Source organism: Dipodomys spectabilis, unplaced genomic scaffold, assembly GCF_019054845.1.
Source record: "Dipodomys spectabilis isolate Male_0828 unplaced genomic scaffold, ASM1905484v1 ptg000116l, whole genome shotgun sequence".
Classification (NCBI taxonomy): domain Eukaryota; kingdom Metazoa; phylum Chordata; class Mammalia; order Rodentia; family Heteromyidae; genus Dipodomys; species Dipodomys spectabilis.
In genome coordinates this window covers 2,082,295-2,093,977 of record NW_024870793.1, presented here as the reverse complement: position 1 = coordinate 2,093,977, position 11,683 = coordinate 2,082,295, and the positions used below count along the sequence as shown (strand labels likewise).

The window sequence follows — 11,683 nt, the reverse complement described above, 5'->3', positions numbered from 1 at the left end:
AGGGTTTTTCTTAGATGAGAGTGCTCTTATTGATGTTTCTATTTCAATGCTTGATATGGGTCTGTTAAGTTGGTTTAACTCATCTTGGTTTAGTTTTGTCATGTCAATATTTGCTAGGAAAAGGTCTATTTCTACCAGATTCTCAAACTTATTAGCAAAAGCTTTGAGAAGTATTCCCTTACAATGTTCTGTATCTTGGATGTTTCTGTGGTGATGTTTCCATTCTCATCTCTGAGTTTATTTCCTTGTATGCTCTTCTTCTTCTGATAAGATTTGCTAAGGGTCTGTCAACTTTTGTTAACTTTTTGAAGAACCAACTCTTTGTTTTGTTGATTCTTTCTAGGTTTTTTTGGATTCTAATTAGTTTAATTCTGATTTAAATTTATTTATTTTTTCAATCTACTGGATTGGTGTTTATTTTGTTGCTCTTTTTCATGAAGGTTCAGATGTCTAATTAAATTGTTGTTTTCAGATCTCTCTAATTTGTTGATGTAGAAACTCAGAGGTACAAAATTGCCTCTGAGAACTGCATTTCCTGTGTCCCAGAGAAGCTGGCAATTTATGTGTTCATTTTTGTTGAATATCACGAACATTTGCATTTCCTTTCTAATCTCTTCTATGACCCATTGGTGATTCAACAGTGTGTTGTTCAGCCTCCATGTGTTACAGGACTTTTCTTTGGTGGTTTTTAGTGTTGAGTTCTAATTTTATTCCCTTGGATGCTGTTTCTTGGCCTTTATTGTGGTCTTATTGGTTTTCTATGTGCAGGACATCTTTAAGTATCTTTTGTAAGTCTGATTTGGTGGTTCTAAAAGCTTCTTGTATCTGAATAGGCTTATCTTTTTGCATGTTTGGAAAGTTCTCTACTAAGATTCTGTTACATAAAATTTCTAAACCATTAACTTCTGTCTCTAGGTGCTCCTCTACACCCATTATCCTCAGGTTAGGCCTTCTGATGGTGCCTTCCAAATGTTGAATAGATCTATCATATTTCTTGGATTTGTCTTGGATAGTTATACATTCTTTCTCTATAATATCTAGGCTGTCTTTTATCCAGGAGATTCTATCTTCTGCATGGTCTAACTGACTGTCAAGACTTTCTACTTTGTTTTTTATTTCTTTTCCTTCTAATTGTTTGGCTTTGATGGATTCAAATTCTTTGTTGGAGCTTTGTTTTAGGTCTTGTATGAACTTTACTTCCTTAATTTGGTGTTCAGTTTTTATTCTCAAATCACTTAGATTATTCCTTATGGTTTCCTAGGACTCCCATTCCTTTTATTGGGCTCCATTGGGCATTCCCTCTGAATTCATTCAACTGTCTATTCATAGATTCCATCAATGCCTTTATTGATTTAGTCTATTGTCATCCCTCTCTCGCAATTCCTGTATTACTCTTTGAATAGCTTCCTCACAATCATGCAATTCCTGTCTTTCTCTTTGACTGATCTCAGCCTTCTCATGCAATTCCTGTATTTCGCTTTCACTGTTCTCTACCTGTTCATGCAATTCCTGTATTAATCTTTGAGTAGCTTCCTCATGTTCATAAGATTCCTGTATTAATCATTGGTTTGCCCCCTGTTGCTCTCTATCACACTCACAGAGTCCTTTGCAAGTTTTCAATCTATTCATTCACCATGTTTACAAGGAGTGTTTGTAGAGCTTTTTGGGAACTCTTCTCTGGATTATTCATTAACTAATCGGTCTCCTGATTATCATGAGTGGGAATTCATATACCCGGACTTGCCATTTTTCTTGTTTTTTTGGCTTGTTTTGCCCATTTGGTATGAAGGTAAAACCAATTTTGTGCTAGAACACTATTTTAAGGCAAGCATCAACTGGAGTTCTGTAGTTGCACAGTCAAAATGTCTGCAGATACAATCTAGTTCATCAGATACAATCTATTCAACATCAAACAACCATGGACTAAGGGGCTAATAAATGCAAAAAGGATTTGACACACCAGAAATTATTAAGTTTAGGGAGAAATGTGGAGAAAAATGGGATTAGAGGGATGTGGAGAGGTAAGAGAAGAGTGAATTTAACCAAGTCCTAATTTCTGAGCGGGAAATGGATTGGACAGAATGATAGGAGAGAGATTTTAAAAAATAAAGAAAAAAATGGATAAACAAAAATTTAAATTTAAGAAGTGAAACACTTAAAAATTATGTAAATTTAAAGAAATGATATTGAGAGAAGAAAAGTTTAGGATGAGATGAGAGGACGGATAGAAAGGAAACATGAAAAACTAAAAAGTTAAAAGTTTTAAAATTAGTTACTTGAAAATTATATTGGTATAAAGAGATAATACTGCTATTAAAGAAGTTAAGCCTAAGACGTTTTGAATAGAGTAATAAATTTCTGGATTAAGTATGAACACAATGGGGAATAAGGTCTAATAATCGACCACAGGTAAATATCTGGGGATGAGCAGAACGGCAATTAACTCAAACAAAAAAAGAAGAAAGAGAGAAAAAAATGAAAACAATAAAAAAGGACCAAAAGGTCAGAAGAGATTAAACACACACACACACACACACACACACACACACACACACACATACACACACACACACACACACACACACACCAAAAATAAAAAAATATGAGAAAAAATTAACATCAAACACTTAAAAAAATAAAAATTGAAAAAAAAGGTTAAAATAGAGTTCTTTGACTTTTTTTTTTTTTTGGGTGGGGGTAATGGGATGACACTGCATCTCCCCTGTGTCCATAACCAGTCTCTTGGTTATGCTTGCTTATGCTTGTGTGCTTGTGGTGTTTGGTTTTCGTTTTGCTTGATTGATTTCTTAAGTTAGTTTTTTTGGGCAGGCAGAAAAATGCTCTGCTTTACTCAGGATTTTGTGATCCTTCTCCCAGGCTATTTCAGTGGGAGGGAGATCTGCTTTGAGTATCACAAAAGAGGGAGATGGCTCTTTCCTCCAGTGTGAAGATGCTGTGATGAGTCGAGGTTCTGGGTAGGGTTGAGGCCTTTTAGGAAACAATAGCTTTTCCCTGAGGCGCAACTCCTGAAATACTCATGGAACCCATTCTCAGGGTTTATGTTTACTGAGCTTCAATTGTTTGTCTAGGCTACTCTAATGAGGGGCAGCCTTTAGCTTTGTTTACCCTGTGAAGGAAATCACTCCTCTGAGGACAGAGCTACCACTGGCTGGGTGGGATGACATTCCCCTGGGTGGAGCTGACCCTGGCAGGTCATGTCTACTTCCTGTGACCTGCTAAATGACTCTTTTGTTTTCTTCCAAAGCCTGAGTTGGAGCTATCTGCTCAGCCCTGAGTAGCACAGTATCATAGATGGAGATCTCTGGTGGTGGGGGAGGGGAGGCCTTCCCTCCTCTGCTCCCTGAGGAGTGAGGATGTCAGGATTCTACTCATGCTGGAGTGTTGGTTCCTGGGTCGTTTCTGGTCTGTGATCTGCAGGATGAAGATATCTGCTCCTTGTCAGTTCTTGCTGGTGTTGAGTAGAATATGCTCACCGGCCTCGTCTGGGGCCTTTGTTGTGGACTTTCTCTGTAGATATGGTGGCTATAGCCACTGACGCTGTCCCTACTGATGCCACAGCTGTGGCTACTGGCAAGTGCTCAAGTCTGTCATCTTGCCTGGATTTTCCCTCTCTTGCCAAATTCTCTGTACTGTCATGGCACACTAACTGCTTTCTATGCAAGAGCTTGTTTACCCTCCAGCTTTTCGTCTTCCATCTTCCCCCAAATCCTCATGGTTTTTTATGAGTGGTTTTTTAGTGAAAAATGTTTTTGGTGTTTATATTTTCAGTTGGCATAAAATGAGCCTACTTTTGTCTTAATTTAATAACTAAAACTCTCTGATTCTATGACAGCATAAACTTTTTGGGTAATGGTTAAGACTAGGTTGCCTTTCTGAAAAAAATAATCTTACCACCCAAAAAAGAGGAACAAAAAGAAAATAAAATATGACAGGAAACTTATAAATCTTAATGGACTAATAATCTGTTTGTTTTAACTTTTACTGAAAAATTAAAATAAAACTTGAAAATGTTTTATTAACATATTTAAATTTCTTCATCCTTTTTATTTAAGATTCACTTTAAAAAGAAATTCAACAGGTGACAATGTTTTTTTTCTGACTTTTCCAAAGAAATGATCATTTCATCATTATAGTGTATAGCACAATATACCCAGAAAGCATTAGTTAAGGAAAAAAATTCCTATTCTTTGGTTTGCTTCAGTGTGTATCTAAAGCTGCATATCACATCTTACCCACCCTATTGTCAGTCTTCTCATTTGAAATATTTCAATAACTTTTCATTCCTTGATTTGTCAGCCAGCAAATCTTTATAAAACAACATGCTTTCATTCATTGTGCTTTCCAAAATGTATCTCACAAATGCCTAGAACGAAGCACAATCTGAAACATCTGTGGAGTTTTCCACCTAGAGTACAAAGTGATCACTTTCCATACTCCTTAAAACCAGCTGTTCACTGGCATTAATTGCTCTGTCACTTCCATGATTTAAAACAACAGCATTTGACAATGGCGTACATTTTAATTGGTTTACCACATTTGGTTCGTTTTCAGCAAGGACTGTCTTCACGGAAGATGGTAATAGATGAGGTTTGCAATTATGTATTTTAAAAGGGCTCTAAGTTGTGGATATTGAATATCCATTTCAGTGACTAAATATTTAAATTAAATCCTATAAAGTATACTCCTTCAATTTTCTGGCTAAAGTGTTCTACAATCTATATATATATATGTATATATATATATATATATATATATATATATATATATATATATATATATATATATATTTTGTCGGCCGTGGGGCTTGAACTCTGGGCCTGGGCACTGTCCCTCAGCTCTTCAGCTCAAGGCGAGTGCTCTACCACTTGAGCTACAGCACCACTTCCGGTTTTCTGGTGGTTTATTGGAGATAGGAGTCTCACGGTCTCTCCTGCCCCAGCTGGCTTTGAACCGCAATCCTCAGATCTCAGCCTCCTGTGTAGCTAGGATTAAAGGTGTGAGCCACCAGCGCCCAGCCAATCTAGATATTTTTAAAGGAAATATTGTACGTTGTTTCCTTGGTGACAATGTAATTGGAAGACTTAACATTTTCATGCACCATTGCCGTCTTAAATGAAGTAGATGTACATGGGTTTGCATACAGAACTTTTGGAACAGCATTAATGTTGAATCTTGGATGGAATTTGATTGGGAATTGTGGCAAGTTTTCATGGTATGCGAACAAAAAGGCCACACTAATATTTTATGTGCTACAATGCTATATTAGTTTATTCAAACACATACATACACACATATACACAGATATACACATGTGTAGTATGAAGACCCAGTCAGTATGCAAGAAAATATTTTAATAGGAATTCCATAAGATATTTAGTCTGCTGAGATCTAATTAGAATTTGTAGACATATCTAGTTGCTTCAATCCCTGGACAAGTCATTATCATTGGTGAAGGTGTTGCCATTTGAATTTAGAATGCCCCAGAAAGACCTATGTGTTAAAGAAAAATGACTTACCATTTCCTCCCAGACTGTAGAGAATACCTGAATAGTTCTTTTGGAGATTAAGTTCTTCAGAGTGAACCCTATGAGAACATGGACTGTCATCTACTTTCTTCTTTTCTCTTTAATCATTCTAGGTCAAAAACATTTCTTTTTGACATACTCCCCACTTTGACATTGTCTTGTCATAGGCCACCAAAGCCATAAAACCAATTGAACATACACTCAAACCTTCAAACTTATAAATCTGAGTAAACCTTTCTGCTTATTAAATGGACAATATCACTTATTATGGTAGGTTATAAAGCTAACACAGAAATCTAGTCTTTCTAACAAGGTAAAGTATATAAAAATGCTTCATTATAAAATATCTAACTCCAAGTTGTATTTTGTGTTTTTGTTTCTGTAGATCCTAGAGCTTAAACTCACGGCCTGAATGGTGCTTTTGTGTTCAAGGCCAGTGCGCCACATAAAATCTGACCTGGAACTCCATTTCTCCTGGTGGTTAATTGGAAATAAGAATCTAATGAACTTTCCTATGCAGGCTGTCGTATTCATGTTGCATACTTTATGTAATGCCGATTCTCAACAGTGTATAGATGCTCCAACTACAATATAAAAAAAAAACTTAAAACATACTAAGGATATTTGTAAAGTATAAAATGAAGGAAAAATTTTCATCCTTTACAAATCTATGCAAAATCTATGCTAAACAATTGATATTTTACTGTACCTTTCCTTCAACCAGTTTGATATAGTTTAATACTTGTCACACCAAGTTTCTCTGTATTCTACTGGATATTTACTTTTTCACGTATGTGTGTATATGTATACATATATGCATCTATCTATATATGTTTCAATGTGGATCATCGGACTTGAAGCTGCTTTGTTTTGCTGTTTAGCAATTGAACCTTGCCGCCTCATCCTGTGACAATATCTGTGCTCATTCTCATCATTCCTTTATTTACCAAATCATCACCTTCTAAAATCAGCTTCATTTCTTGGGTAAGTTTACCAATCAGTCCAACCAATATCCACCCAGAGGGTCTTAATAAATCAAGTTTTAAGGAAGAAGATAACATGAAGTGACAACTACAGAAATTCTACCGAGACCTGACATCTTTCACATTTCTGCCTTCCTTCTCTTCTCATTCTTCAAAAGCATTGACTAACACTATAAATATACTGCAATTATAAGTTAAGGATCAGTGGGGTTTTTCCAAACCTGAAGCCTTCTTTTCCGTGATTCTTGACATAAACTTTTTGGGAGATTTTTTGGATTGTGAGGGGATTCCATCCAAAACAAAGCCATGTATATCAAGAAAATCAATATTTTCAACTCAGAGTACTAAACAAAAGAGGGAGAAAATTAAGGTTAGCTATATATGTTAAGCACAAATATAGGCAATATCAAGATATCTTGAAATTGTATACTTTTATTGGATAAAGTGACTCAATCCTGTAATATTATCTACTTAGAAAACAGACATTAGTGTATTGCATTTCCAGGCAAGCCCAGACAAAAAAAGACTTTTCAGAAACTCTAACCATTTGCTGGGTGCAATGTGTTTTGCTTGTGTTTGGAGGACTACAGTCCAAGCAGGCCCAGCATAGTGATACTACCTCAAAATAAGCAATCAAATTACAATCTGCAGATAGTGCATAGTAGAGATGCCAAAGTTGTAAAGTTCCTTTCATTGCTGCAATTGGTCTTCCTGTATTCCTATTTAAATATTTTTCCCTTCCCCTCCACAAATGATGCCAACATCAAAAATGTGTGCTTATGTAAGAAATGCATGATTCTAAAATTTTCATGACAATTCTTTTGAACTTACTTTTTGTGGAATTGTCTAGTTTAAGAAAATCAATTACACTTTCTATATAAAAAATGTTCTGGGGCTTGGAAGGTGGCTCAGTGGTAGAGTGCTTGCCTTGCATGCCTGAGTCCCTGGGTTCAATTTCTCAGCAGCACATAAACAAAAAGAAAAAAGCTGGAAGTGGCGCTATGGCTCAAGTGGTAGAGCTATTGCTAGCCTTGAGCTGAAGAGCTGAGGGACAGCGCCCAGGCCCAGAGTACAGGCCCCATGACCGGACCCCCCCAAAAAATCATGTTCTGTGCTTAATCTGGTAGCCCATTCACTAACATTCAAATGATACAGAGAAGATTAGCATGGCCCCTGAACAAGGATGACTCGCAAATTCATGAGGCAATCCATATTTATACAACAACAGATGCTGGAGGGGATGTGGCCACAAGGGAACCCTACTCCATTTTTGGTGGGAGTGTAAACGTGTTCAACCACTTTGGAAAGCAGTATGGAGTTTCCTCAAAAGACTCCACATAAAGCTCCTCTATGACCCAGCAACCCCACTTTTGTTCATTTACCCAAAGGATCACAAACAAGACCATACTAAAACTACCAGCACAACTATGTTTATTGCAGCATTATTTACCATAGCTAAGAACCAACCCCTATGCCCCTCAGTAGATGAATGGATCATGAAAACGTGGTAAATATATACAATTGCATTCTATGCCTCCATCAGAAAGAATGATATCGCCCAATTTGTTTGGAAATGGAAAGACTTGGAAAAAAATTTATTAAGTGAAATAAGCCAACTCCAAAGAAACATAGGTCCCATGGTTTCTCTTATTTTCAATAACTAATATATGTCCCGGATTATCATAAAATGTCAAAAGCTATGTGCATTTGACCAGATAAGATGATGTTAAGCTAAATAAACCCCAAGATAAGGACACAAGTGGTTCTATCTTGTTATTATTTCTAACATACAAATACTATATGATGTGATATTTTGTTTCTTTATATGTTCCTCAACCCTGCTATAACCCCTTTTTTCACTATATTTGAAGTTGGTGCGCCTACATCTTGTATATACGTTTCTTTAATTTGGGGAGGGGAAGGAAAAAACAAAATGCTTAAATAGGGATAGGGTTTGACCCCTGGTAACAATGAGATGCACAAGACACTATGTTGAAAAATGAATTGTACAATTTAGGCAGGGGGAGGGGGAGAGGAGGAGTGGAGTGTACTTGTGGAGGTGGGAGAGAAGGGATGGTGGGGGAAAAACAAAGGAGGAGGTAACAATGCTTGTTAAGAAATGTACTCATTACCTTGCTCATGTAAATGTAACCCCTCTGTGCAGTATTTTTAAAATAAAAAAAATGTATAAAAATGTTCTGAGATTGAAGAGTTCATTTCCCTTATTTTACCCATATAATATCGTTAACAAATAAATTAATGCAAAACACTGACATGAAGGTATTATGAATAAATCTGTGTGTTTGTGCATGAGTGCACACGTGTTGGTGTGATCAGAATTTGAATTCAGGGCTTCAAGGTCTTGCTAGGCCTTTCCTCTCTAGATTGGTGAGCTATTATATGAGCTACATCTCCACTCCTGGCTCTTTGCTAGTTCATTAAAATTTTTGAAAAATAATCTCAAATATTTTTTTGCCCTAATTGGCTTCCAATTGTTCTCCACAGATCTCAGCCTCCTGAGTAGATATCTCAAGTAGACAAGATTACAGGTGTGACCAACCAGCACAAGGCTGTCAGAATAATTTTAAAAGTAGAAGAAAATTTACTTCATGGGGGCCTGTTATTATCATCTCCTACTTTTAAAGCACTTTGCTTTAAAAGTAAATGTGAATTTATTAAATTAAATGTAAATTTATTTCTCTTTTGGATTCTTAAAAGACAGAAAGTGATGATATTTAAAAGTTTTGGTACTTTTTTAAAAGAAAAATGGAAGTGTAGGACAGAAGAAATTTGGCTGTCTTTGAAAATCAATTTATAAGCTCAATTATGTACATGATAACGCAATGTCGCCAACACCGTCTGTGCTGAAGTCAAATTGAGACAGAAAAAATCAGCATGGGGAATAATTGCTATGCTATTATTTCTTGGGCAATATGAATATTGAATTTAGATTGTGAGAGAATGGTGAGATTTTACCTACCTTTTCTGTAATTGCTGAAAGATTTTTGGAAACTTTGATTCATTTCCTTCCTCACTGTGTGTCTTTGGGCCATTCACTTAGTGCCTTTAATTACAATTTTCCCAACACTAAAATGGTAATAACATTAGCATTATAGCAAATGTTATCTTAAGAATTAAGAGAAATAAAACTTGTGAAAAATTTAACATAAACTTCTATGAATGAGCTTTGAGTTTAGCCAACAGTTTTTTAAATACTAAATAAAATGTATTACAGAAACCATTACATGTAGTGAGCAACCAGAAGTAATGTTACCTATTGACAATGCTCTGCTTCCAAGGAACCCAGGTGGATAACTTCTCATGCTGTAAATCAAAATGGTTATCTTATGTTTTGATAGTGTAAAAATATCAGGGACATTATAAAGAAGGAATGTTGTAGACAGATGTGAAGTCCATATGAAAATGTACAAAACTGATAAAACGTAATCGTATCTGAACAGTATATTTTGGTTTACATAATTTAAGGTACATCACAAAGATAGGGAAAACCTAGAAGAATGAACTATCTTTTTGTAATCCTATCATAGATCCTTAGCAGGATGAACTCTTTCCTCATTCTTGTAGAGGGCATCATCAGATGAGAGGAACTCTATTTTTTTGTTTGTTTCCTTCCATTTATTCTTCAGTTTGAAATCAACTACATGAGACTGAAAGAACCAAAATTAGACACGCAGGGTTTGGAAAGAGCAAACAACATAAAATAAATAAAGTACATAAAGTTTTGTAAAAGGTCTACCCAAATTGAGTTATATAGTCTCAAGCATAAACAGAAAATGATTTAAGCAATATCATTTTATTGAAAATTGAAAAATGTTAGGCGTTGTTTAATTTTTCCTTTCTACTACATTGAATTAAGTATTGATTTTGTATAGAGACATTAAAGATGAGATAAATAAGAAACTTGATTTAAAATGGACAAAAGTTCTGAATAGACATGCTTTCCAAAAAGCCCTGAAAATCACAAAGTTGTGTGTAATACCACTTCTATGCTGGCTTAATGCTTTCTGAACAGACATCATTAGAGAAATGCAACTCAAAATTACTATGATACTACTTCATAATTATTATAACTCTTATCAAAAAAATCAAAGGAGCCAGGTGTGGTGGTAAAGGCTTGTAATTCCAAGCATTTAGGGGGTTGGAGTAAGAGGATTTGATTCTAAGGCCAGTCTGGGGTACTGCTCATAGTAAAAACCTGCCCTTTAAAAAACTCAGAAGGTAATAATGTTGTGAGAGTGTGGAGAAAAGGAAATTTTGTACTCTCTTGGTCAAAATAAAGGTTAATATTCTCGTTGTAGAAAGTAGTATGCAGTTTTCTAAAGATGTGCAAAGATGAAATATCATCTGACCCACTAATCATGTGATTATTTCTCTTTGGGTAACGCGAGCTTTGTGTTTTACAGATACACTTCAGGATTTCTTTTTCATGAATCAAACATGGGAAAGAACTAAATGCAACCTCCCTTAATTCAAAAAAGAATAGAAGCTATATTTATTTGTATTACTGTGCATGAAGAAATCCTGGAGATTTCGGGTTAATTCAGAGGGACCCATGCAAAAATATAGGACAAGAGGAAAGTAAAACTGTTTTTAAAGTATAATAGGTTATCATTGATAAAAAGTTTTAGAGGTCATTTTTCCTTTTTTTTTTTTTCCAGTTGTTCAATACAGCAGCAAGGCTGTACCCTGGAGCCCTTTCAATGTTACCACGTGAACCTCCACTTCTGTAGTGCTTGTGGGTGTGGTGCCTCCTCAGGTGGGGCCCCCTCCCTTGTGGTGGATGTGCAGTGAAGGGATTGTGTGTGCATGGTCCCCAGAATTGCCAGATGAGCCCTGCCCACCCTGCCCACCTCCCTTCCCAGTCTCACTTGCTCAATTTCACCCAGGAGCTGGCAGCCATGAGGCTGAAGTTGAGCCACTGCTGACCTCTCCTCTGTCAGCTGTGATGGTACGATGGTCCTGGGTTCAAGTGCCATCCCAGTGAGACTGTTCTGGGGTCACTGCCTGCCCCCATGGGTGTAGGGTGGAGGACACCATGTTTGTACACTGCACAGTCCACAGGAGAAGGAAGGCTTGGTGGACAGTTCACCCCCTTGGGGCCAGGCAGCCCAGCCTTGGTTCAGACTTTAGGGC

General features: G+C 36.4%; 1 non-coding gene across 1 annotated transcript; it reads left to right on the top strand.

Annotated features, from left to right (window-relative positions):
- The first annotated feature begins 7,640 nt into the window (after nucleotides 1–7,640).
- LOC122115106 lies at nucleotides 7,641–7,747 on the top strand. The gene has a single exon (XR_006148709.1). It is a non-coding gene; the product is annotated as a U6 spliceosomal RNA (small nuclear RNA).
- The last annotated feature ends 3,936 nt before the right edge of the window (nucleotides 7,748–11,683 follow it).